The sequence below is a fragment of the Ursus maritimus genome, unplaced genomic scaffold (assembly GCF_017311325.1).
Source record: "Ursus maritimus isolate PB19 unplaced genomic scaffold, ASM1731132v1 scaffold_14, whole genome shotgun sequence".
Taxonomy (NCBI): domain Eukaryota; kingdom Metazoa; phylum Chordata; class Mammalia; order Carnivora; family Ursidae; genus Ursus; species Ursus maritimus.
In genome coordinates this window covers 66,739,946-66,762,708 of record NW_024423786.1, presented here as the reverse complement: position 1 = coordinate 66,762,708, position 22,763 = coordinate 66,739,946, and the positions used below count along the sequence as shown (strand labels likewise).

General features: G+C 46.9%; 1 protein-coding gene across 2 annotated transcripts in view; it reads left to right on the top strand.

Moving 5' to 3' along the window:
• The first annotated feature begins 10,692 nt into the window (after positions 1–10,692).
• Positions 10,693–22,763, top strand: part of CDRT4 (CMT1A duplicated region transcript 4) — a 38,295-nt gene continuing 26,224 nt past the window's right edge. For both annotated transcript variants that reach the window (XM_040630062.1, XM_040630061.1), the window contains exon 1: positions 10,693–10,773. The gene's annotated coding sequence lies outside the window, so the exon portion shown is untranslated. The remainder of the gene's footprint in view (positions 10,774–22,763) is intronic.

Below are 22,763 nucleotides of genomic sequence, written 5' to 3'. Positions count from 1 at the left end.
ATCCTTAGAGACGAGCCAGCAGAAAAAGGGCTGGTAGGTCATCTGTGACAGGGAGTGTCGCTGGCTCTATGGCCTCGTTAGGGTTCCGCCATGCTCGGAAGGATATTGAAAGCCCTTAGCAAAACAAAAAAAATGAAACAAACCGCAACTCGTTTAACCGTTTTTAAGCAAAGGAAACCTCCTCTTTTTCTTTTCTTTTTTTTTTTGGGAAAACTTTTACTTTCATTTTGGGGAACCAGAGCCACACAGGACTCATTCTGGCTTAGGGCAAGGAGGGGATGGGGAGTTGGGCATTTAGAAAAGCCAGGATCTGCTAAGGACTTTAGAATTTCATCCCGTGAGCAGTAGAGAGAAGTGGCAGGATTTTTTTCTTCCTTGTTAACATTCCTCTCCGCCCCTGACTATGTAAGTAAAGCATATCCATTGTAGAAATCTTGCAGGGGGGAAAACACCCCGGAAAAGAAATCTGAAGGTACACAGAAGGCGGCACCCAGAGATAGTCATTTCTTCACTGCAGACATATTTGTTTGTTGACTGCCTTCTGGATGCCCAGCTCCGTTCTAAGTCCTGTGTGTTCAGCAGTGAACAAAACCAAGGCTAATCCCCACCCTTGTGGGAGCTCACTATCCAGTTGGGACACGGGCAATAGAAAAATGGATAAGGACGTAGGGGGCTCGATGGTGAGAAGGATAATGAAGAAAAACGAAGCAAGATAATTGGTTAAGGGAGCGGAGTCCCCTGTCACCATAGGAAGGTGTGGGGTGTCAAGGAAGACCTGGCTGGCAAGCTGACAAGGTGATGTCTGAATGAGGACTTGAGTGGAGTGAGGTGGTGAATTATGCAGATGAATGGAGGAAGAAGGGATAGCAGGTGCAAAGAGCTGGCGTGTGCATACAGGAGGGACAGCAAGAAGGCTGGGGCAGGAGGGTCGAGGGCAGGGTGAGAGGTGTAGAGATCAGAAAGTAGACCGTGTGAGCTGGATCGGGGACCTTGAACACCTTGGCTTCTGTCTGCATGACAGGCAGCCATGGCAGGGCTTCTAAATGGCCACGGAGGCTATAATTTATGTACCATAGAATTCACCCATTTAAAATTTACCATTCAATGGTTTTGAGTGTATTCAGAGTTATGCAACATGACCACTATGTGATTTCTGGAACCCCTTCCCTGTCAGCAATCGCTGACCATTCCTTCCTCCCTCCAAACCTCGGCATCCATCAGTCCACTTTCTGTCCCTGTGGCTTTGTCTATTCTGGCCACATTATACACAAGGAACACATAATATGGGGTCTTTGGTGATGGGCTTTCTTTCCCTTAGCACCGTGTTTGCAAGTTTCATCCACGTTATGGCGCATATCCGCACTTCGATCGTTTTTATTTCTGAAAAATATTCCATTGTATGGGCACGCCACATTTTGCTTATCCATTTGTCCCATGATGGTCATCTTGGTTGTTCTCCACGGCAGTGTTTTTGAGCATAGGAGGAGCAGGACCTGACTTTAATTGGACCACGCTCGCCACTGCGTGGAGAATCAGCCGAAGGTGGGCAGGTGTGGGACCTGGGAGGCTGGCTGGGGGGCTGTTGAAATGCAGGTGATGGTTGGTTCTGGAGCTGGGTGTAGCAGTGGAGGTAGTAAAGGGTGATGGTTGGAGGACCCCTGGGCTACATCCAGGTTCTCTTCTCCATCTGTACTTGCTAGGCCATCTTGGTCAGCCTTATGACTTCCAGTATCTTCTCTATACTAAGACTCCCAACTATATCTCCAGCCCAGACTCCTCCAGCTGCCTACCTGACATCTCTGTTCATTAGCTCTCTAGTGGGCATCTCCGACTTGACACCTCTCACACCTAATTCCAGATCCATCTCACCTTGGACCTGCACCCCCCGCATCCTTCTATGCAACATGGGGCTTGAACTCAAGACCCTGAGATCAAGACCTGAGCTGAGATTGAGAGTCAGTTGCTCAACCGACTGAGCCACCCAGGCACCCCACATCCTTCTATATTTCAGCTGATTACAAGTCCAGGCTTCCAGGTGTTTAGGACAAAAACCTTGAAGTCATCTTCGATTATTCCTCTCTTTTGCTCACCATGGCCAATCTGTCAACAGGAAAACCTGTTGATTCCATCTCCAGCATATATCTACAATGATGCTGCTATCACAGCTTGTTGAATCACTGTAGTCATTGGCTAAATCTCCTTCCTTTCAGCCTTCTCAACAGACGAGAGGGATTCTTTCAAAATGCAAGGGAGATCATGTCACTCCTTCACTCAAAACCTGTAACAGTTCCCTATTCCATTCAAGAAAAGTCCAAGTCCACACCTTAGTTGACAGGACCTTATGGGATTTGCCCTCCTATCACCTAGGACCTCATTTCTTACTCCTTTCTCCCTTGCTCTTTCTCTGTTCCAGCTGCTTAGCCTCTTTGCTGTTTTTCAAACTTTCTAGGAACTTGCCTACCTCAGGACCTTTGCACTGGCTGTTCCCTCTCCCTGGGATGCTCTTCCCCTGCTATCCACATGGCTATTCCCTCCTGCCCTTCAATCTTTGCTTAAATGTCACTCACCAAAGAAACATGCCATGGCCTTCCATTTAACATCACAAACTGGACACTTTGCTCACCTTACTTTACATTTTCTTTTCCCCTAGACCTTTTTAGCATCCAATATAATTTACTTGTCATGTTTGTATTTTATTCACTATTTCCTCCTCCCAGGATATAAGGCCGAGGGGGCAGTAATCTTAGTCTGTTTTGTTCACAACAACAACTACAGTGCCTGGCACATAATAGTAAATCATGAAATATATTTTTAATCAATCAATGAATTTATCGTGTGGCTTTTTATATAAATGCCACAACACAGCATATTAGCCCTTTGATTCATTTACTCAACAGATATTGATTAAACACATATTTAACTCCAGGAACTGGATTAAACCCTGAGATGTGACTTGCTCCAGACAAAGGAATATGATTCAGTGATAAAAAGAAATGAGCTCTCAAGCCACATGTAAGAAACTTACACACACATGGTTTAAGTGAAAGAAGCTGGTCTGAGAAGGCTAGCTTGGTTGCCATGATTCCAATTATATGATATTCCAGAAAAGGCAAAACTAGGGGGCATTAAAGAGATCAGGGGTTGGCAGGGGTTTGGAGGGAGAGAAGGAGGATGAATAGTTGAAACACAGGGTACCTTTAGGGCAACAGAACTATTCTGTATGGTGCTCCAGTGTTGGATACGTGATGTTACACATTTGTCAAAACCCCTAGAAATATACAACACCAAGAGTGAGCCCTAATGCAGACTATGGATCTCAGTTAATAATAATGTTTCAGTATTGGTTCATCAATTGCAACAAATACACCACACAAGTGCATGGTGTTAAAGATGGGAAACTGTGGGAGATGAGTGTATTGGAGCTCACCGTACTTTCTTCTCAGCTTTTGTGTAAAACTAGCACTGCTGCTGCTGAAAAAGAGTCTTTTATTAAAACAACAGGACCAACACTCACCAGCTAACTGCTCCTTAAAACCTGCTGTTTTACCAGTGTGCGTGTCTCAGTTGGTGTCATTGAACATCTAGTTATGCCAGGGATCCGGGAGTTGACCTTGATACCTTCTCACACTTGATTCTGAGTGTCATGTGCTGCTTTGATCTCCTAAGCAGTTCTGAAGTCACTGTCTTCATCTCCTTCAGCATCCCAGGTCATCAGCCTTCACATGGACTACCATAACAGCCTCCTCCATGGTCTACCTGCTGCCATCTTGACCCTTCCATCCTTTTCCACTGGATCTACCATGACTTCAAAACACAACTCTGAGAGTGTCAGTGCCTGCTTAAAACCTTGATACCTTCCTATTCCTCTTAGGATGAAGACAATGCTTCTTCATGTGGCTTCTCTTCAATGTCTGCCCCTGGCAACTCTTCCAGGCTCATTTCCCACTGCAACCCCATGTGTATTTCAGGCATGTCGAGGGTCTCTCTTTTTCACGACTAACCATTCTGTCCCTTCCCCTAATGATTCCTTCTCCTTTCTCTTCACTGGATGGCTCCTACTCAATCCTTTCAATTTCAGTGGGATTATCACTTCTTCAGAGAAGTCTTCTCTAACCTTGGATCAAGTCTCCACCTTGTTGCTCCTAGCAACTTGAGAGTGTATGGTTATTTGTGATTGATGCCAGGCTGTAGGCTGTACAAACCATACCCACACTCCCTGAGGGTAGAACAGAGCCTGCTTTTCTGATCATTGTTTCTCATGTTGACCACAGCCGCTCAAATACTATTTGTTGATGAGTGAATAAAGAAGCAAACAAAACGTCAAAACATCACTGATGATTTTGAAGTAGGTGAATATCCACTCAAGCTTTCACCCTTGGCCGCCATCTTTGCCTTTGGCTGAAGGCAAACAGAGAGACTGTGTCCTTCACTTGGGGAACAGGGACCTGTTGGGATGATTCAGAATTTCAGAGGGAGCTACATGTGTTGAATCTGTTATTTTAGAATTCTGCTTTTTCGGAAAGCTCACCAACTCAGCTGCAAGTACTCACTCCATCCGTGATCTCATTCAGGGAGGGAGCATTTTGGATTTAAACACATTTGGCTGTTGAAGAATACTGATTGCAAAACACGGTGACTTCATGCTCTTCATCCCCCCCTTAGAAGCAGCACAGTTTTCTTTACACTGGGCAAGCCTGGTGAGAAGTTCCCTGAAGGAACAGAAAAACAGCATTTAAGAGACATCCAGTTTTAGCTTCATAAAAGGACCATTGTAATAGGGGTTTTACATGTCCATTTGTAATGAAATTTCCATGTGTCTGCTAGAGAACGTCACATCATTAGGCATTAGGTTTTCCAGTATGGTTGAGGTTGTTTATTTTCCCCTTCCTGGGGTTCAGAGATCCACCTGCCTCTTTTCCTACTGAAGTCCTGTCCCGCATAGCATTTGGGAGCCTCACGATCCCCTCCGTGCACTTCCAGAGGTAGCTGGAGTTCAGCTGGCAGATCCATTTGTTCCTACTTCCATTTATTTATTCACTCAACAAACATTCAGTGCCCACAAGATGGCATTGGCACTGCATGTGCCACAGTGATTTCCTTGGCTTTCAGTGGCTTACTCTTCCTCCTACTAGGGTACAAGCTCCAGGAGGGCAGGGATCTTTGTTTTGCTCACCGTGTGTCTCAAGTACCTCAAATAATGCCTGGTGCTCAGTGAACACTTGTTGGTTGAATGAATGCATGACTCTCTTATGTCAAAATGTATTCCAGATTGTTTTCTATGTTTTTTACCTGTTTAGCATTCAGCATCCATTTCTTCCTTTTTGGGGGATTAGAACCCTGGTTTTCCATGGGGGGGAAATCCCCATCTCACTCTCAGACCCTGGGGTGGGGGTGGAGGCCAACCCGACGGCCAAGATTCAAGTCACTGGGACTGGCTTCCATGTCTTCTGTTGGAATTCCTGAGAAGGGAGCTTGAAGCAAGAAAGTTGTATGTCTGTTGTGTCTGAGGGCCACTGTAGACTGACAGCTTGCCTGGGAGTGGAGCCCAGACTGGGAAAAGCAACGCGTAGAGAAATCGAGAAAAAATGAGTTCTGATGACATTGCTTTTTCGGCTGCAGCTAGTGTCTATCTGTATTAGTTTCCCAGAGCAGTTGTAACAAAGTCCCACCAACTGCGTGGCTTAAAAATCCAGTCATTTGGGCTTAAGGCCCACCCTAATGACCTAATTTTAACTCGATTACCTCTGTAAAGACTCTGTTTGCGAATAAGGTCACATACGCAGGTGCGGGCGGTTCGGACTTCCAACATTTCTTCTTTATTTGGAACACAGGTCAGCTCATATCATACTTCTTGCAGCTGAGAGATTTACATGTTTCAGTTCCATAGAGCAAATCCTGTATTTTGCGGGAAGCCATCCAAAAACAGAACAGACATTTCCATTTATTTTCATGTAATTTTTCTATGTAGTTGGGAGGATAGAGGCTGGAAACAAAACAACAAAACAAGAAGCTGGATTTGAGGGAAAGAAGGCAGCATATATATATATATTTTAAAGATTTTATTTATTTATTCGGCAGAGATAGAGACAGCCAGCGAGAGAGGAAACACAAGCAGGGGGAGTGGGAGAGGAAGAAGCAGGCTCATAGTGGAGGAGCCTGATGTGGGGCTCGATCCCGTAATGCCAGGATCACGCCCTGAGCCGAAGGCAGACGCTTTAACCGCTGTGCCACCCAGGCGCCCCGCAGCATATATTTCTTGATAAAAAAAATATATGTATACACATATAAACACACACACACATATATTTATATAAATTCTATATAATTCTATCATCTCTGTATCTCTGTATCTATCTATCTATGTATCTATGTATTTATCTATCATCTATCTATCTATCTATCTATCTATCTATCATCAATCATCTATCACATCCATGCTTATGGTACAGAATGTTTCAGAGTGTCTATGCTTTCTTTCTCGTGTGTTAACCCCAGGATAAAAAACAACAGCAGAACGACATTTTTTTTTTAAAGATTTTATTTATTTATTTGACAGAGATAGAGACAGCCAGCGAGAGAGGGAACACAAGCAGGGGGAGTGGGAAAGGAAGAAGCAGGCTCACAGCGGAGGAGCCTGATGTGGGGCTCGATTCCAGAACGCTGGGATCATGCCCTGAGCCGAAGGCAGACGCTTAACCACTGTGCCACCCAGGTGCCCCAGCAGAACGACATTTAACCTGACTAGTATTCCCCCCCACTCCAAAGGGATTCTCCTTATTTCCCTGAATGCTATTAAAGTCTCCCCCCGAGACTGCTGGTCACCCGGCCCGGCAGCTTGAGATCTGGGAAGGGAGGGGCAGAAGCTGGAGTTGGGGGCTACCCCAGCATGGGGGAGTTGATGTCACTTTCATGTCAGGCACTGTTCTAGGAGCTGAGGACACAAAAGTAAACGAGAGAAACACAGCCTTGGATGTTAAGGAGATTACATTCTAGTGGGATTGGTGGCCTCTCCATGTCATCCTGGGGAAGCCTGCCTGATACAATAAGCCCCTGGCCCACGTTTTGTGAGCACGCAAGGCGGAGAAAGGTCTTATTTTCATGTTACCTTTGCGGACTGTGCCCACGCTCTTCAGCGTCTCTCACCAGGCTTCCTTGGGGTTTTATGTCACTTATTTCCCCTTCTAAAAGGATACCAAGTCCACCAATGAGTCTGATTTTTAGTTGTAGTTTTTGCTGCTGTTGTTCCTATAATATCAATATATCTCCAGTACTTTCTGCACCTCGAACCAGCATATACTGCGAGAGCCTCTATCCTTCTAGGCTGAGCAGTTTTAAGCTCCATTGTGAAGGAAAATTTTTCAGTCATTAAATGGACTACATCCGACGCGTCCCATGCAGGGAGTTTTGAAATTTTTTTGGACTTTTCCGGTTGGGCTCTCAGGAAGATGGAACTGAGCTCTGCTCTGTCCCAGGAAATGAGAGTTCAGAGTGGCTTCTCACCGAGAGTTGACCAAGTGAATGGATGTCCCCAGGAATCTCAAAGATACTCTCTGGGGTGCAGGTGAAGTCAGGCCGGAAAGACTGTGGCCCCGGAGGGGGGAGAGGTGGGGCAGCTGGACTTGGGTCTCAGTCTGGCTGCTTCACAGCTGTATTGTTCGGGGGCAGGTCCACTGGACTCAGTTTCCTCATCTAAGAACATTGAAAAAAAAAAACCCCAATTTCACGGGATCCTTTAGAGGTGACGCAGGAGGACTCCATGGGGCTTGGAGTGGGTACCAGCAGGGGGCGTCTGAGACCCAGTGCCCCCAGAGCGGCTATTTTGTGGGGACTTGCTGCCTCATTCTGTGCCCGGGGTGGGCTTCCTATTTCAGAATTTTGGTCTACAGACGTTCCAAAAGGTTAATCCATGGTTGAATGAAAACGAAATTGAACTTGATTCAAACAACCAGTGCTGTGTTAGGGGGTTGGTTAAACCTATCAGAATTGAGGGACTCAAAGTCTGGCTCCGTCACTTTCTAGTTGTGTGTCTGGAAGTGAATTACACACCCTTTCTGTGCTCAGGCTCTTTATCTGTAAAATTGAGCATGTATCTTATAAAGTTGTCGTTAGTTGCTAAGTTACACCGATAAAATGTGCCAGATCAGCTCCTGGCACATAATAAATTTTCAATAAATTCTAGCTATTATTACAAATCCCCAACTTGGAAAGAGCTAATAACCCCAAGAGTGGCTTTCAGCTGGGGAGGGTGGGTAGGGGCTCATATTGAAATCATGATATGTAATTGCTGGTATTTATTTATTTGAAACTTCAAAGAACAGGAAGGATTTCTCTTTTCGTTTTTCAAAAGAAGTATTAGATTAAAGAAAGGTTGTCCTGCTGCGCGGTAAGATTAGGCTTGCCTATTACTGCGTACATTACTCAGCTCTTACTCCGTATAGTAGCGAGTATACTCTATGTCAAATGCTTTCTGCGTGTAAATGGAGCTGTTCTCCATACCAAGCCTGGCTGATTCGCTTCCAAAGAAGCAGCTGATAGCAAAACTCTTACATTTGCACGGTCCTTGGGCAGTTTAGGAACATTTTCAAATCTGTTCTTTAATTTAATACTCAAAGCATCCTTGCAAACTGAAGAGGGCAGGTGTTACTGCGATCTTTCTTTTATAAAGAAGAAATCGTGCCCTTCGAGAAAGAGAGGGATATTCCTAAGGCTCCTAGGTAAGTAGGAGCTGCCTGGAAGAGGTATACTTGCTCCCTGGGGCTTCCAGGTGACCAGCGGCCAGGGGAGAAATATGCTAGGAAGAGACCTCTGTCGTGCTGGGTCAGTAGGTGGAGACATGCCTTATGGGATTATTATAGGCACACAACATCCTGTCATCTAGGGCCGGAAAGGAAATGGAAAGATATCAAGTTTGTCTCCTATAGAAAAGCCACCATCTCCTGGCGTTGATACATCTTCAAGGAATTTGGCAACAAAGTAGCAATTTACCAGCCGTCACTTCCCGAATGCTTTCTGTGTAGGACTTTGATGTAGGCACAGGGGCTGTCGGAGGTCAAGAGAGCCACAGGCCACTCCAGGGTGCCTAAAATAGTAAAATGAAGAAATGACAAGTTTCCAAACATCTTTGATGCTCGCATTGAAAGTGTAATGCTTCTATGCTCCACATTATGGGTCATCGGGGAACTGCAAATTCAAACAATGAGAGACCTACCGCTAGACACCTATTAGAAGGGCCAAAATCTGGGACACTGATAACACCAAATGTTGGTGAGGATATAGAGAAAGAGGAAGGCTCATACATTGCTGGGGGGGGGGTGGTGCAAAATGGTACAGCTACTTTGGAAGACAGTCTAGCGGTTTCTTACAACACGGAACACACTCTTATTATTCGATCCAGCAATTGCGTTCCTTGGTATTGATTCAGATGAACCGAAACCCATGTCCACACAAAAAGCCGCACACAGATGTTTCTAGCAGCTTTATTTATGATTGCCCAAACTTGGAAGCAGCCACAATGTCCTTCAGTAGATGGATAGATAAATAAATTGTGGTCCATCCAGACGATGGAATGTTATTAGCATTAAAAAGAAATGAGCTATCAAGCCAGGAAAAGACAGCAGGGACCATAAATGCATATTAATTATGAGTGGAAGAAACTGAAAAAGCTGCCTAGTGTGTGATTCCAACTTTATGATATTATGGAAAAAGCAAAACCGTGGAGACAATAAAAAATCAATGGTTGACAGGGGATGGGGAAGGATTTGTAAGGCAATGAAAATATTCTGGATAATATTATACTTGATCTTAGCCAAAAGGCCGAAAAGCGATCTGGATAATATTATAATGACAGAAATATGTCATACATTTGTCCCAACCCATAGAATATACGATACCAGGAGTGGACCCTAAGATAAACTGTGGACTTGGGTGATGCTGATGTGTCAAGGTAGGTCCATCAATTGTGACAAAGACACCACTCTGCTGGGGAATGTTGATCGAGGAGGTAATGCACGTGTGGGGGCAGGCGGTGTATGGGAAATCTCTGTACTACCCTCTCAATTTCGTTTAAACTGGAAACTGCTTCAAAAAAAAAGTCTTAATAAGAAGTAATGCTTTTCACTCTACTGAGAGTGTAGCGCAATATAATTGAACTATTTTATTTATTTATTTATTATTAAAAAAATTTTTTTAATTATTTTTTAAAGATTTTATTTATTTATTCGGCAGAGATAGAGACAGCCAGCGAGAGAGGGAACACAAGCAGGGGGAGTGGGAGAGGAAGAAGCAGGCTCATAGTGGAAGAGCCCGATGTGGGGCTCGATCCCACAACGCCAGGATCACGCCCTGAGCTGAAGGCAGACGCTTAACCGCTGTGCCACCCAGGCGCCCCTAATTGAACTATTTTAATTAACTACGGGATTTCTAAAAAAATAATCATTCGACAATGCACAGCGGAAGTGGGGCAGGCACATTGTCAACCCTTTATGTCTTGGACACAGCAGTAACTAAAATACGGTTGCCATCCTCAAGAAGCCATTGACCCACTAGAGTAAACAGACGTGAAGAGCCAACAATATTACAATGAGATAAATATGAATGGCACGTTAGGGGAAGTCCAAAGAAGGAGTGGTCAGCTTTGCCTGGTGGGATCAGAGAAGGCCTCACAGAGGTGGAGAAGCTAGCATTGAAAGACGGGTAGAACTTTGCAAAGGAGAGGAGGAGACAGCATTCCAGACGGAGGGAACAGCATGCACGTTCCTGAGGGAACAGCAAATGGTGAGCGTCGTGGACTGTCACACTGATACCGCTTACTTGGCTCATAGGGAAATACTATGATGTGGCTTTAGTTCCTTGGGGCAAGATTTTGTTTTCGCTTTCATGCTTCCAACCTCTTAGGAGGCGCTGGAGTCCGTTCTCCTCCTGCTTGGTTCTGGGGACTGATGAATGAAATGGTAGTTGTCCCTAGTTGATGGGTCAGTGAGGGTCCCCGATGGCGGCCATCTTGATTCAGGGTCCCTTTCTCTCGGCGCTCCAGGACTCTTGATTCAGGGAATCTGTTCTTTCTCTTGTCTTGCCTCCCGTTCCCTCTGCCGGCGCCCTGGGTAACTTCAGAGTTTCTTCTGGGAACGAGAACTTATATTATCACTTGCCAATGAAAAATGGAATTAAGCATGTGGATCTCTTGCAAAATAAATTACGCAAAGCGTTCCAAAGATAAAAGAAATTCCGATGGGCTTGCTGCTATTCTGGGTAACTATATTACAACATTCTTTCTTGAGTTGAAAGCTGAAGGTTGACTAGGTGAGCTCCAAGCTGTCTTGGGCTCCAACTTGATACCACAATTCAAAGCTGGGAGTTTTAATGCACATCTAAGAGAAGTAACAGGCAGCCCGAAGAACTGGGGACACCAGAGCTGGTAAGAAAGTGCTGGAGGAGCTGGTGGAGGAAGACTTGAGTCTCTGTGGCCTGGGGTTTACTGCTGTTTTTGCTGTTTGGCGTTTCCTTAATAACCTAGCAACGGCCATGATTTGTTGAGAGATCTACTACTCTCTTGAGCTGCTGGCCTCAGAAGGGAGAACATGAAGGAAAAAATAAAGAGGAAGCATGTCTCAATCTATGTACGTATCTGTCCTCTATCTAGATCTCTCTCTACTTGGCCAGCTGTCAAGTCTATCATTATCTGTTATTTATTATGTGTACCTTTCACCTATTCTTCTCCTCTAATTCAGCAGAAAGTTTCCTTTTATTAAAAAAAAAAGCTTTACTGAGATATAACTCACAATCCATACAGTTCACCAACTTAAATTGTACAACTCAGTGGTTTTTTGTATATTAACAGAATTGTGAAACCATTGCCACAGTCAACTTTTAGGGCGTTGTCATCACCCCAATGAGAAACCCCATAGGCTTTAGCTGTCCTCCCCCACCCCCAGCCCCCCGTCCTTGGCAACTACTATTCTACCATCTGTCTCTATGGATTTGCCTATTCTGGACATTTATATGAGATGGTGTCTTTTGTGACTGGCTACTTTCACTTAGCCTAATATTTTCAAGGTTTACCCACATCATCGCAATTTTTCTTAAGAAGCCCTTGAGTTAGGTGAGCTGTAATAAAGCGTTCTCCCTGTCATTGAGTTTATGGAAATAGGGACGCAAACTCTGCATGCCGTATTGCCCAATAGAGTATCGTTGAATTAATTTTGCCTTATTTAAACTAAAGTGTTATCACTGAATCTCCCACTAGGATTGGGACACAAGTCCTGTCTTCCAAAACGAAGTACTGGGAAAGCAGGTAGGTTCTGGAGCCAAATTGCCTTGATTCAAATTCTAGCTCTGCCCACCCACCTCATTGCTACTTGTGTGACCTTGAGCAGGTGATCCAATCTTTCTGAGACTCAGTCTCCTCTTCTGAAAAATGGGGATTCAAATTTGTACCTAATTTCTAGGGTGTCTATGAGGACCAAGTGAGATAACGTAAATGCAGAGAGATGTAAAGCTTTCGGCATATTGCCTGGCCCGTGACAAGCCCTCGGTGAAGGCTGACAACCATTGTCATTAATTTCTCAAAGAGTGACAGCCCTTTAGGCACAGGAATGACTATACTACAATATAAGTTCATCGAAAGACCTATGATCAAAGAGCCCAGGGGCACAGTGAGGGGAGCAATCAATTTTGTGCAGGTTGGGGACCAGGAGGAGGGGAGGCTTTTTTTCCCCCCCAGGATTGCAACCTGGAGCCAAGGTCCAGACTTACTGTTGTGTTTTAAAGATTTTCAAATTCAGGGGCGCCTGGGTGGCTCAGTCGCTAAGTGTCTGCCTTCGGCTCTCCTGGGATCACACCCCACATCGGGCTCCCTGCTCTGCTGGGAACCTGTTTCTTCCTCTCCCACTCCCCCTGCTTGTGTTCCCTCTCTCGCTGGCTGTCTCTCTCTCTGTCAAAAAAATAAATAAAATCTATACAAAAAAAAGATTTTCAAATTCAACACTTTTGAGCAGGCACCCGCCGCTACCACTCCTTAATGAATTAGGCTCATTTGTTTGGGATGTTTATGTACCCAGCCTGCTCCTCGAGGCCCTTGAGTTCTGTGCCCCACGGTGGAAGATGGCCTTTGACCTGGAACTTAAAGGCTGGCTCTGAATTAGGTAGACAGGAAGCGGAAGGGGGCAGAATGAGGGCATGGACATTTCTTATGGACTTACTTCGAAGTATACAATCCTGCCTCATGACTGGTGCCCCTCTTTTCCATACTTCCTTGTAAGAATTAATTTTTCTATAATGAACAAGTCATGTAGGCACATGGTAAAACGAACTACAGAACGAAAAGCGAGTCTCCCATCTTTGGCCTGTGTCTTCCTGTCCTTTCTTGGTTGCAGTTGGAATTTTGCAATTTTGTAACTCTCCAGAGGCCGGTCACCCATGCAGATCCAAACACCTAACTATGCATCTATCTCCTCTCATCCCTTTGGGCCCCCCCCCACCAAGGGCAGCACTTTGAAAATATTCTTTAAAAGAAAAAGTGAAAAAAAGCCACAAAAAATGAAAGCAGAGCCCAGAACCCTGTGGTTTTTTGTTCTCACTTTTATTATTACAGAATTTTCTCCAATGGACACATGAACAGAGACGCAAGTACAATGAACCCTCACGATGGGTACATCGACCAGCTTCTGCAGTTATCTATCCTTGCCCATATTTTTCATGTATAACCTGCTTTCTTTGATTTTGCTTGCTTTCCCTTGGGGTTATAATATTTTAAAGTCCTTGCATTTTTTTCATAAATATTTATTGTGATCCTTGTATATAGAGATTTGCCTCATTCACTTAAACAGAGACATAAAATTTCCATGACATGGGTATTCCATATTTTAGTTAGCCCCCCTTCCCCTCTTTGAGCAGCACTGAGTTCCTTTACAGATTCTTGACATCATAAACAATGTCACCAGATGCATTTAGCTTCAGGCTATTGTGTTATTATTTGACCTTACCCATTCTCCTGCCTGGGAAATAGAATTATAGTGTAGAATTAGTATTCCCCACCAAGAGCTGGAAGTTCTGTACATAGTTCAGTGGAGAAGACATTGCATTGAATTTTGCCACCCCACTCCCTTGATATGAGTTTTATCGGCTAGGATTAGGTTCAATTCTGAATGGCAGGAAATCCCAAACAGTGGCTTAAACCAGATAGAAGTTCCTTATAGAAGTTCATTCCTGTCTCATGTGAAAACATAGATGTAATGGCTCCAGAGTGGGTGTGGCCCTCCACAGGGTCAAAAACTTGAGCTCTTTAACTTGTGGTTCTGCTGTAAGTGGCTTCCATTCCCAAAGTGATCATATGGTCCAAAATGGCTGCTCTAGCTCCAGCTATCATGTCTGTATTCCAGGCAGCAAGAAAGGGGAAAGGACAAAGGTACACTCCTTCTTTAGTGACCTTTCCTAAAAGTCGCACATACCACTTCCACTTACATTTCGTGGGCCAAAACTTAGTCTTATGGCCATCTAGTTGAAAGGGTGGTTGGGAAACACGGTCTTTATTTGGGGGTGAATGTGAACTCAGCTACAAATCAGATATAAGCGTTGCACTGCTAGTGTGTGAACAAGATGCTGTGGGAGCTACCAATACGCCCAAAGGGAGATCAGGAAAGGCTTCGTAGAGGAGATGATACTGGGGCTTGCCTAAGACAGGCAAGTTTTGCTTTTTATGAGATTAAACAAAAGTAAGTTGGAAATTAATGGGAATTCAACTTAAAAAACTGAAATTGTTTCCAAACCTTTCTCATTTTCTAAGAAATTTTGTATCCAGTCCTCAGCAAGAGTTACTAGGCCAACTCAGGAATTATTTGTTGAGTGGTTGAATGAATCAAGGGAAAGTACTGATGGGGACAGACTCCCAAGGCTGAGACTATGTGTAGTTACTGTGGCAGATTTTATTTTCTGGAGATGGCCACAACAATCCCTCGCACCTTGCATGCTCTTCTGTAATTTGTCCTTGTCTTTGTTCCAGAAGGTATGATCTATGGCACCACCCTTGTAAATCTGGGCAAATGCTGGGACTCCTCTGGCCAATAGAACAGGGTGGAGGTGAAGCTGTGTTAGTTCTAGGGAAGTCCTTAACTGGCCTTGGGGTTTCCACCTTCTGTCTCCTGTGACTACCGTGCTGGTGAGGAGCCCAAGCCATGTGGACAGGTCTGGAGGATGAGACATTATGGGGAGAGAGAAAGTAAGGGAGAGACTAGGGAGCACCAAGATGCCAGACAAGTAATAAAGAAGTCATCTTGGAAATAGACCCTCTAGTTCCACTGCCTTGGCTGATGCCACATGGATCGGGGAACAGTCCAGCTGAGCCCTCCCTGAATTGTGGACCCACAAATGCTCAAGTGAAATAAATGTGGTTTGTAGGGCAGCCATGGATCTCTGGAAATCTGCCTTGAGACACTATGTTATGGGGCATGCTGGGTTGTTCCTGGCAGAGCCCTGCATGCAGGGCCTGTGAAGAACATCTGAGGAGGGCTGTGGTTGTGGCCAAACATAGCTGTGGGAGTGAGTCTCGTGTGGCTTCCAACAACCATTCCGCACCAAAGGAAGAGGGCTCCTTAGAGAAATTATCTTACATTTTAGATGCACCCAGAACAGCCTGTCATACAAACAGCAAGGGAACTATCAAGCACATTCAGGCTCATGTCAAAAGGACTCAGGAACCAGCTTGAAAAGGTTCTGACTGGCTAGAGAAGGGACAGTTCACGCATTTGGAAGGATAAGGACCGCAATGGATTGAAACATTGCAAATTTGTTTAAATCTGTAAGTTCATTACAGAACTTCGGTCACGTGTGGAGCACGCAAAATATCCAATTTGTTATTTTGAAGACTGATAAATAAAAGAAAAAAATCCATAATTTGTCCCACTTTTCCCATGAACTGAGCCTCAGTGTAAGCAAAGAGTTGATGAGAAGTGTCTTCTTAGAGATGTATTCTGCATAAAAAATAGAGAAGGAATGACAGAATTAAGATATCATCAATTTGAAGCTCCTGATGAAATAACTTTTCTCATCAGCAATCATTAACCTTTGCTAACATCACAAAAGCAGAGATAACTCGGCATTACGTTCCTCCTATTTACAACACCGTCTGTGGAAAAGCGAAACAGGACCTGGTCCAGGCTTCAGATCTTACGGCCAATTCGTAGGGGATGGAGGAACCAGTTAAAGGACACCACGGAGCTGTCATCAGCACACTCTAGACTGTAGGAAACTCTTTCTTCTACAAACAAGGACACAACATGAAAGAGGGAAGGGGAACCTGTGCAATAAAAGGGATATCAGCTGATTGCAATGCAATCGTGATTCCACAACCCCTCCAGGCCTTTATGCCATTCAGGGCATGCTTTAAGCTTTGGCACTGTTGCCAAGTGCCAGTTCTTTCTTAACCTGCTATTTGTGTTCTTGAGAGAACTGGATTGTTCCAGGCTATGCCACAGGCCAGAGGCCAGGCAGTGGACTGCCTGACTTGATTGTATGGCCTTTTCTGACTTATTCAACTGGAGATACAGGGCTGTGGGGGGTCTTACTAGGATGGGTTGATGTGTGCTGGTGTTTAACACCCTGGAAGTAAGCTGGGGGCCCACAGGGGTAGCTGATAAACTTTTCACCCAAAGTATTGAATGTGGGGCTCGATCTCACAACCCCGAGATCATGACCTGAGACAAAACCAAGAGTCAAACACGCAACACACTGAGCCACGCAGGCGCCCCTGATTTTCCGTCCTTAATGGCATACTTGCTGAGGTTGGCACGTCTGATTCTTCTACTGAAGAACAATGTATCTGTGGGCTGCTCGCTTGACTTCTCTGTGCCTCAGTTTCTTCATTTGTGAAACGGGGATTAAAATAGTAGCACCTACACGTTAGGTCCGTGTCGCAGATTTTGAACATTGGATCGGTTAGTGCGTGAGAAGTTGAGAATAGTCCTTGGCACAGGGTGCATGCACAGGTGACCAAGAGCCAGCTCTTGAACCCCCTGGGTGCCTCAACTCACTCTGCACTGAGCGAAAACTGGTCTGGTACACTGAGGGACCTTGGCAGCCTATGGGCGTCTCCGGGCCAATGAGCACCAGGGAGGCACCGAGGCATGTATGGCCACTCGCTTGGCTTGTCCCTCTCACAGCCAATGGAAGCCGGTGGGTGAGCCCAGAGACCCATCATGCTGACTCGTGGGGAATTTGCTGCCCACAGAGGAGGGAAAAATGCACCTCCCTAAAGCCAACAAAGGCCAGGCCAGTGCTGTGGGAGGAAAATAACTCGGGCTATAGATTTTCTTCCCGAGACTTGGAGTTTCGCCATGAACAACATAGACATGGATGCAATGAGCATCACGGCTTCCTGAAGCACCGTCTTTGTGCTTCCAGGGGGCGGGGCTGATGTCACTCCTCAGTGTCACTCTGGTTCTTTCACTGATTGGTCCAGGGCTCTGGCTCCCAGCTGGGCCCCAGCCCCTGTTATCTGCGGTGCTAGGCCCACAAGCAGCTCAAACAACCCCTCTGAGCTGCGAAAGGCTTTAAAGGTTTCATATTTGGAGGCTCTTGTGAAACCTAGGGGTAGGTCACTTGCCATCCCCCGCACTCCAAACCTATCCCTGCCCTTGACCTTTGCATACAAAGATGTCCACAGTCTTCCCCAGACTTGCCAGGAGACAGGATGGAACTTTCTTAGACCTCATTTCCTTTCTTGCTCATGCAGGCCCTAGGGCATCTCCGAACAGCTAGGGATGCTCCATCCTTGTTTGGAGTATCCTCTGTGACGTCTGGGGGGAGGCTGGAGCCACAGCCCCACCCGCGTGGGAGTTATGGGGTGGGAATGGATGCAAAGACCTGATGTCTGGAGAGAAGGGAGGCTGGCCAGGACAAAGCAAGGTGACAAGGAAGGGTCTGAGTGGGGCTTTGGTTCCTGGGCAGTCAGCGAGGGTGTGCTCATGTAATGGGCAGAGAGGATACATGTCAAAGACCAGTAGGGCCAGATGACTCTGTAACAGACCAGTACAGCCTGGCTCTGGGGCGCTGTCCCAAGTTCACACCTGCAGTGATGCCGCCATGTTTCCCAGCTGGTTCTCTGCCTGTCCTCCTTGAATCTTGGAGGATCTTTCAGAGTTGGGGGTCACAGGTGAGGTTAGAAGCTGCACGCACGCCCCATTGCACATGTGGACCGGTCACTGGAGTGGAGGGGGAGGGGGCTGCTTCCAAACAGCTTCTTGGTGACAGCAGTTCTCTCTCCTGGTCATCCAAAGAGCATTCTGTTTCAGAAGAATGCTGTAAGGACCTTGCCAGAGAGGTGAATTCTTGGGCTCCACCCTTCAGGTACGGAATCAGAAACTCCAGGCTGGGACCAATATGTGTCCTAATAAGCTCTCTAGATGATTCTGGCACCGAGGAAGTTGACCACCAGTCTCATCCATCTCTGTACCTGGCCAGGTGTGGTACAGAATAAATGTGTGTTAAAGTGAAGAAAATCCAGGTCTCGTTTGCTCCTCTGCCATCAGAGATCCCAAATGAGATCATAGTAAGCGTTTCGCTGAGGGGGAGGGAAGGATGGTTCCAGCTCCGGGGTTTGAGGACCGTGTGGCTCACCAAGGAGGGAGAGAACAAGGACAGAAGATTCATGGGTGGGGAGCATGGTGACTGCTGATGTCACAATGCCCCCATTTACCCTGACGTCAGGCTCCTGGACCGCCTGAGAGGGTGGCAGAGAGAGGATGGCTGGCCGCAGTGAGAAGACCAACGGGGAGGTGGGATCGAGGACTAGGGGGCCATTTGCAGACAAAATATAAGCACCGGGCAGGAGAAGCACCAGGGAACTGGAGGAGGCATGGGGAAACATGGAGACCTGTCAGGTAAGAGTCTGCGGGCCACAGCAGGTGTCTCCGATGGGGAACATCCAGGGTGACAGCGAAAAAGCACGCACCCAGGAGGGCAGGTCCTTCACGGGAGCCTTCTGCTTGTTTGAGGATTCTCGGGGTGTCAGACAGTCTTTTCCCTGAGCGGCTCCCAATTCTGGCCGCACACCCCCTGGGGACTTGGTCAAACAGACTGACGTCCAAGCCCCACCATCCGGATCCTGATGAACTGTTTGCAGAGGGCTCGGGCGTGGGTACGTTTTAAAAAAAGCCAGTCAGGTGACTCTACTCCGCTGTCAGGATGACAAATCTACTTAAACAGGAAAACAAAACAAAAAACACACACTTACACGATATACCCATGTTTCCTCCTGGGCGGTGGGCGGGAGGGATCATGCGTCCCGTCCCCCCAGAGACGCACGGCCTCTGGACAGAGCTCGGCACCAAGAGAATATTAAGTGAGGTTTGGAAAATGCCGTCATTGTTAAGAACCTATAGAAACCTATAGGGGAAAAGATCAACAGCCAAGTGAACCATGGATTAAAAAAAATTATGAATATTCAAGTTGCTTATTTAAAAATAAGAACAGGGTATAAAAGGTGACATTAAATAAAAATAATGTTCAGGGGGCATCTGGGTGGCTCCGTCGGTTAAGCGTCTGCCTTCGGCTCAGGTCGTGATCCTGGGGTTCTGGGATCGAGCCCGGCATCGGGCTCCCTGCTCAGCAGGGGAGTCTGCTTCTTCCTCTCTCTCTCCCTCTGCCCCTGCTCATGTCCTTTCTTGTCTCACTCTCTCAAATAAATTAATAAAATCTTTAAAAAAAATAACACTCAGAGACCTTACGATCAATGCAAGTACTGCGGTGTAGACGGGGTAGTGAGGAGAACAGGTGCCTCTTTGGGGCCCCCATGGTGATGTTTCTGGTGGCTGCAGCCCCATTGGCCACTCTGCGATGGCCGCCCTGGTTCTGCACCTGTGTGAGCTACCCTGGGTCAGTCTGAGAGCAGCAGAGAGGCAAGGACTTGGGAAGCCAGAGTTCTTGGGTTCAAATTCAGACTTGAGAGCACTTCCCTCCCTCTGTTTTAGTGGACGTTAGTTCAGGGATGTCTTCCAAGTGCTTGCAGCTGGGACTCGTGCAGGACACAATGGTGGCTTCCTCCCCAGGCCGTACAACGTTCTGGCCCCACAAAGCCCTGGTCTGGGTGTAGCCATTCTAGCAGCCTTCTTGGCCCTCTTGCTGCTGCCACCGTTAGGGGTCTGGAGTGCCCAGGCTGAGCCACGGATGACCCTGGGCTTCCCTCCTCGTTCCTTCTAGTCCAAGCGAAAGCCCCTTGGGTGCCATATTGGAATCAGTGACTCAGTGTGTGTCTGTGTGTCTGTGTGCCTGTGAGTATGATTGTATGTTGGTGTGTGTGTTTGTGTGTGTGTCTGTGTGTCTCAGTATGTGTGAATGCATTTGGTTTTGTATTTGTGTCCCTGTGTGTGTCTCTGTATACGTGTGTTCCTCTGTGTGCACGTGTGTATGTGTGCGTATGTCTGTGTGTGCGCATGTGTGTGCCTGTGTGCAGATGCCCGCCCCCCCCCCCCTTTCTGGAGTCCCCGATCACTGTGCTTTCTGCTTACGGGTCACCCCACTAGCTCCTTCCTGCCCAGTGGCTGTCACCGAGCTGTGACGAAGGACACCAGGCTGCAGGGCCTTGGGGAGCGAGGAAAAGTGCAGCGCGGCTGGTACAGGCCACTCCCTGGGGAATTTTGACTGAGAAAAGGAGAAAAATAGAAGTCAGGGAAGCTTGGGGTCAAGGGAAGAATTTTTTAGAGGCGGGGATCTGGGGGGATGTTTGAACGCAGAAGGGGAGGAGCAGAGGAGAGGGACACTTGGAAAACTCTGGTGGGGAGGCTGGGAGTGAGGCTGGATGGGAGAGGCTGAGGAGGGTGGGGACCAGAGGCGGGAGGAGAGACAGATGTCCCCACCCACTGCTCTGTTCCCAGGACTTGCTACCAAGCCCGGAGGTGGCGAACAGCCCCAGCATCTTGTGCTGTCACTACCAGGAATGAGCTCCGACCTGCAAAGGGCTGGGCAGAAGTGAGCTTTGAAAAGGCAGCAAACACTCAGTGAGGTCCATGGTATTGCTTGTGTACACGGGCAAGTTCATTTCCTCGTCTCACTCGTGCTAACAGCTGGGCTCGGTCCTCGACAGGCTCAGGGTCTTTGAGGACATACATGTATCCATGTCTCACCTCTGAAGGCTTGCCTGGCTCAGGGGTCTGAACCCCTTCCTAGGCCCATCCCCATCTCTGTTCCCCATGCCATCTCCCACTCTGTGCCTGTCCCCATCCCTAACCCCAACCCCATGCCCGTCCCCATCCTTAGGTCTATCCAATTCCCACTTCGCCGGAGAAATATGAGGGCAAGAGAGGTCAGTAACCAGGTCAAGTTCATACTGCTGGCTAGCCAGGTCCAGGGCTGGACCCTAACACCACCGGTCACCAGTGTTCAAGCTCTGAACTCCCATGCCAGAGTCCTACATGGCTTGGGGTCCCTGGTCCCTGGCTCCTGTATGACTCTGATCCTATTGCCCGCTTGACCTCCTAACATCACTTTGCTGGCTCCTGACTTGGTCCTTTGCGGTTCAAACTTCAGCCAGACTGTGTGTCTCCGCTCAGACTTTTGTACCAGCTACTGGCCCCGGGCTGGCTCCTAGTCCTGTTGCTTCCCCAGGACCTCACGGGACTTTCCCAGTCCTAGTCACCCCCAGGCCGCCATATCTCTGATGACAGGACAGACAGGCAGGTAGGACAGGCTCCGACGAGGGTGTCTGGGAGGAGGTATTTTAAGTTGGAATGGACCAACTTCACGTCCATGGCCTACCACAAACGGCACAGTGGGGACTCCACTGCAGAGAGAGGAGATGGGCCATGGAGCCATGGCTCCACAGAGGGCGGGACTTGTAGAATCAATGGGAAAGGAAGAAGAGGTTTGCCAAGTGACAGTGAGTGCCTAGTTGAGGCCAGATGTCAGGAATGTGCAGCAGGTTGGGCCTGCAGCCTGAGAAACACTTGGCCTACTTTGATTTTCAATTTTCATTGTGTACCTCTAAAATAAATGTGTATTTTACCTTTATAATTTTTAAGGTTTTTAGGAACATGGGAAAGAATGATTTTGTTTTTGGTTTTAGAGGCTTACTTTTGGCCTTAAGGAGACAAAGGCCAATTGGCTAATTATAGCCTACAAGTCGCTGGCTGATGGCCAGGCCTCCTTTGATCGGTGCAAGCCACCTGCTTTACATTTCCAGGCCGTGTTCTTTTGCTAATGCGTTCTCTGGCCTAATGATCCATTATTTTACTCATACTCAGTCATGAAGACCCAGCCCCCCCGCACGCACTGCCCCCTTGTGTTTCCACCCGTGAAACCTGATCCTCTGTACCCTCTTGTGTCCCCATCCTGCAGTATGGGTCTTCTCACTGATGCCACAGAGACTCGTTCACAGGTGCGCACACACGGCTCCCCACACTCACCCCACCTCATCCCTCCTTTAGCAACTTTTGCCCCATTTCTACCCTCCTTTGTTTGTTTCTACCCTCATTTGCCTATTGTCTTTTGTGATGATACTATTCAAGTTTCTCCGCTAATTTTTTGTTTTTTGTTTTTTTTTCTTATGGATTATAGGGCTTACATTTTATTTTTATTTTTATCTTTTTTTAAAAAAGATTTTATTTATTTATGTGACAGAGAGACAGCCAGCGAGAGAGGGAACACAGCAGGGGAGTGGGAGAGGAAGAAGCAGGCTCCCAGCAGAGGAGCCCGATGTGGGGCTCGATCCCAGAACGCCGGGATCACGCCCTGAGCTGAAGGCAGACGCTTAACGACACAAAACTTAACGACACAAAACT